The sequence below is a fragment of the Panthera onca genome, chromosome X (assembly GCF_046562875.1).
Source record: "Panthera onca isolate mPanOnc1 chromosome X, mPanOnc1 haplotype 2, whole genome shotgun sequence".
NCBI lineage: Eukaryota > Metazoa > Chordata > Mammalia > Carnivora > Felidae > Panthera > Panthera onca.
This window is the reverse complement of record NC_138357.1, coordinates 9,772,496-9,778,022: the sequence shown is the minus strand read 5'-3', so window position 1 is coordinate 9,778,022 and position 5,527 is coordinate 9,772,496. Positions and strand designations below refer to the sequence as shown.

The following is a 5,527-nucleotide window of genomic DNA, read 5'->3' as shown; positions in this document are numbered from 1 at the left end:
AACTGGAAAAGCGACAGCTTCACTTTCTCCCCTAGGTCTTTAATACGTATTCCAAGTTCCAGATATAGAAATCATGCAGCCAGTACCACCGGGTTCAACAAAAGAGATGTTGATTGAAATGACTCCGAAGTATCTTTTGGAGGTGAGAGTTATACTTTCATTTTGCCCACCTAACAGCATAATGCTTGGGAATTCTTCTCAGAATTAAGACTCCTGAAATTTTCCCATCCTTAAAATACACGTTTAAAGTTCCCCCATTAGTCAACTTCTCACAGCGTGTGCTAAAAATACACCAATAGAAATTACATTCAATGAGATGCTCTCTTGCTAGGAGCCCCTATTTTTAGCAAGCAGGTGACGGTTCTGAAATTAAAGATTGCTTCTAATACATAAAACGTTCACACTTTAAAGTATTCGGTTCCTTTCAAACGTCGTCAAACTTTTCTAAGTGAGCAACCCCAGAGGCAGTCTTCTTCTAAGAAGAGCTATGAAAGGTCAACTTTCTTTTGAGGGCACATAATGCGAGATCACAAATATCAGGAACCGAAACTTGATTTTACCCGGGTGATGCAGCGGTGCACTGCTCGTTCGGAAGGGTCGAGGCAGCAGTGCCTACTCCTGGTTTTTGCTCGCTTCGCTGCATGCAGCCTGCCGTCACTCTCTCCCTGGTCTCCTCCCCATGGTCAGGAGAGAATTTCCAAAAGGACGTTTCTTTCTTTTCCAAGGTCTATTTTGCCATTACAATGCCAATTGGCGTTTTTAGAAGAGCAAAGCGTTGCGTTTGTAAACTAGGAAGATAAGGTCTAGCAACAGATCGAATGGGCTTTCGTTCGCATTTACCTTTACTTCACTCTGAACCTAAGACGTTTGGCAGGTGCCGACCCCAGCCCATTGCCAAATAATTGATTTGTAAGCCTGTATACTGGACGATGCGTTCGTTCTAATTAAAAACAAAACAAAAACAAAACAAAACACCTTTGTGGAAAATGTTTAAGTTGAAAGCAACTTTTTTTGGCAAAATACAGTTCATGTTCTATTGTCACTGTTATCACCACAGCGGCATAAGTCTTGCAATAGTAAGATGGCTTCAATTCCTGGTAATGTGCCAATAAGAACATTAAGATTTCTTTTCCATGGGCCAAAAACATCTAATGGTATCTGCAGGCTTATACGACAGTATAAGTACGTGTGTATATACACACTTATTTTTCCTTTGCGGTACACAGACTCCACATTCAAATCATATTCAAGAGCACAGATAGATTTCCTGAGATCTTTTTTCAAAAGCAAACAGCTTAAAAGCCAAGGTTCCTTGAGATAAATGCATATACTATTATAAAAACGGAGTTGACTGGAAAATTATATTATCAGCACCCACCACTGTATCTTTGGTTACCTTGCATTTCAAAAAATTTGTACTTATTTCACCGTAGGCCGTACAGTCACGATGAAGAAACAAAGAACGGTACCTGCTTATCAAAAATGTTAACCATTTACTTGATATTAATATTTGACCTACAGTTCTTTTAAGTTTGTCTTCAGAGAGAGTGAGTGTGAATGGGGGAGGGACACAGAGAGAGAATCCCAAGCAGGCTCCACACTGTCAGCACAGAGCCTGACGCGGGCCTCACACTCCCAAACCGTGAGATCATGACCTGGGCCGACATCAAGGGTCAGACGCTTAACCGACTGAGCCACCCAGGCGCCCCTTGATCTATATTTCTTTGAGCAAACGCTTATGAACGACTTGGAATAAAAGATGAGAGAAAAAATCTCGAGGCATTTTCTAGTTTTAAGGACATCCAATTGATAAATACATAATATTAATTTTCTTACCAGGGAACACAAGCACAGAAAGCACATACGTATATACAAGACAATTATAAAGAGGATACATAGTAGTGCCACCTGAGTCAAAAAAAGAAAGTACTGACAGGATCCAATCAACATACATATATATCCCTCAAATAAATTTAAATATATACATATATATTGCTTGCATTAGTTTATTTCTTAACGACATGAATGGAATTATTAAAAATACACAATAACTGTTTTTCCATTCAACACAATGCTTAAGATTGTGGATGCAAGATTTACCATACTATTCGAAATAGGTACAGGCCATTTATTTTCAGAGCTGTATAGTATGCCATTATATAAATATACTCAGCCCTCGTTGTTTTGTATTCTGCAGCTTAAGTATTAAATATACTACTGATATGAACATTTTTGCAGATGTAGCCTGATGTATACATTTACTAGAATTACCCCAGGCCTATAGCAAGGAGTGCAATTTATGGTCATAGTGCAGGTGTACCTTCCCTTTTCCCAAGTTGTAGCAACTTCTCATCCTACCATAAGTGTATGAGATTTCTCTTTGCTCCATAGCCAGGATAACTTCAATATAAATGCTTTAATTTCCACACTGCCAGCATAGTGCCTGACGCGGGGCTTGATCCCATGGAACCACGAAATCATGATCTGAGCCAAAATCAAGAGTCAGACACTTAAACTGAGCCACCCAGATAACCCACTGAATTGTATTTTTTTAAAATATACTCCGGGGGCGCCTGGGTGGCTCAGTCAGTTGAGTGTCCGACTTCAGCTCAGGTCATGATCTCACGGTTTGTGGGTTTGAGGCCCACGTCGGGCTCTGCGCTGACAGCTTGGAGCCTCGAGCCTGCTTCCTATTCTGTGTCCCCCCCCCCCCTTGCCCCTCCCCTGCTCACATTCTGTCTCTCAAAAATAAATATTTTAAAAATATTTAAAATCAATAAATAAAATATATTCTGATTAAGAGTCTTTGTTGATTATGTATGTTCAGCAAGTACTTCATTCCATTGTCTTTTTTCATTTTCATTTGTATGTTTTGCTAAAGAGAAGTTCTTTAATGTGGACATTTTCACCAGCTTCCCTCTAGAAGTCTATTTTTTCTCTCATTTTTTGTTCATTTTGTTTTCCACACAAGTGAAATCTTACGGTATTTCTTTGTCTGACTTATTTCACTTAGATTTGTACCCTCTAGGTCTATCCATATTGTTCCCAATGGCAAGATTTCACTTTTTATAGCTGAGTAATATTCCATTGTGTGTGTACATACACACATGTATATACACATGCACACACACACACACACACACGCACACCACTTCCTTTTCCATTCATCTACTGATGGATACTGGGTTGCTTCTCTGTCTTGGCTATTGTAAATAATGCAAGGGTGCACGAACCTTTTCGAATTTGTGTTTTTGTTCTCTTTAGGTAAATAAACAGTAGTGGAATTACTGGATCCTATGGTAATTCTATTTTTAATTTTCTGAGGAACCTCCATACTGTTGTCCAAAGTGCCTCCCCCAACTTACATTCCTACCAACAGTGCATGAGGGTTCCTTTTTCTCCACATCTTGAACTAAGTTATTTTTTAAATTATTTACTTATTTTGAGAGTGGGGGCAGGGGAGGGGCAGGGAGAGAAGAAGAGAGAGAATCCCAAGCAGGGTCCACACTGCCAGTGCAGAGCCCGACGTGGGGCCTGAGCTCAAAAACTGTGAAATCATGACTGGAGCCAAAATCGAGAGTCGAACACTTAACCTACTGAGCCACCCAGGCACCCTGTTGTTCGGGTTTTTAAGTTTAGCCATTCTCACAGGTGATATCTCAGTGGTTTCCATTTGTATTTCTGTGATGACTAGTGATGTTGAACATGATTTCATGGGTCTGTGGGCCACCTGTTAGGTCTTTGTAAAAAAAAAAAAAATGTCTATACAGTACCTCCGCCTGTTTCTAGTTGCATTATTTGGGTTTTTTGGTGTCGTGTTGGACAAATTCTTTATATGTTTTGGATATGAACCCTTTATCAGATGTATCATTTGCAAATCTCTTCTCCCATTCAGTAGGCTGCTTTTTGGTTTTGTTGATGGTTTCTTTTGATGTATCATATATGTATTTATGAATCATATACATAAAATGTGAGGGGAGAGTAAAACTTAGTGCTTTTAGAATGGGTTCAAACTTAAGTGGCCATCAACTTAATATAGACCACCACATGCATAAAATATTATTAGTGAACCTAATGGTGACCACAAATCAAAAACTTTTGATAGATACACAAAAAAAACAAAGAAAAAATCCAAGCATATCACTAAAGAAAGCCATTAAACTACAAGGGAAGAGCATAGGACAAAAAAAAAAAAAAAAAAAAAAAAACTACAAAAACAACTGTAAAACAGGTAACAAAATGGCAGTAAGTACATACCTACCTATCAATAATGACTTTGAACATAAATAAAATAAATTCTCCAATCAAAAGACATAGGGTCACGGAACAGATAAAAAACAAGACTCATCTATATGCTGCCTACAAGAGAAACTTCAGACTAAAGACATTCAGATTGAAAGTGAAGGCATATAAAAACACTTACCATGCAAATGCAAGTGAAAAGAAAGCTGAGGTAGCAACATTTATATCAAATAAAACACACTTTAAGACAAAGACTGTAATAGGAAACAAAAAAGGACGCTACATGAGGATAAAGGAAGTAATCCAACGAGAGGATGTAACAATTGTAAATATTTATACACCCAACATGAAAGCACTTAAATATATAAACTATTAACATACATAAAGGAAGAAATTGACAGTAACCCAATAAAAATAGGGGGTATTTTCTTTGAGGTGGTTGACATCTTTATTGCTTTGGATTTGGGGGTGTGGGGGCAGGTGATCAGGAGCTCTTAGTGGGGCCACCTGCTTCCTCTTCACCATGATAGGCTTCTGGCTGTACAGGATGGCACTGGCTTTCTGAATGGCAGATCTGGGCAGTACTCCTTCTTGGGGATCATGTGCCTGATGCTGCTGAGGGTGGCCCAGGCTTTCTCATTAATGGTGGTCCTCATGGAGGAGGTGGTAAGTTTTCGCTGGCCACATCGTGGCTCCATGACCACCACTACACCTTCGCTGTTGGCCACCGGCTCCATGCCCACAGTCTTGTGGTGATAATCAGCCCATTGTAGCAGGAGTTGTGAGCCTTCAGGTTATTGGGTTCGGTGCCGTATGTCTGTTGGATCCTCTAGATCAGGAAGGCGGGGCAGTTTTGCATGACCATCCACTGCAGTTGGGCAGACATAGCCATCCCTCTCACTGTGGCGTTGGGAGACGGAAAGAGCAGTAATAATAGGGGACATTTGCACCCCACTTAGAGCAATGGATACATCATCCACACAGATAACACAGAAAGGGTGGTTTTGACTAACACATTTGACGAGATAAATCGAACAGACATTCAGAACATTCCATCCAAAAACAGAGGAGTGTGCATTTTTCTCAATTGCCCTTTTCTTTATTCTAAAGTCCTATTTCAAAAACTATTTAATGGCTATGAATATCACTGTTTTCATCTAAAAGATGCATAGTCCTGCCTTTGCATTTAGGTCTACAACTTAAGTGGACTGGATATTTGCATGTTGTGTGAGGTAGGGTTATACTTTTCTCATTTTTGAAACGGATATCTAACCATCCGAGCTCA

At 39.6% G+C, this 5,527-nt stretch overlaps 1 pseudogene; it reads right to left on the bottom strand.

The window, feature by feature from the left end:
- Positions 1 to 847: 847 nt before the first annotated feature.
- On the bottom strand, positions 848 to 5,128 carry LOC145714476 (large ribosomal subunit protein eL28 pseudogene; annotated as a pseudogene).
- Positions 5,129 to 5,527: the final 399 nt, after the last annotated feature.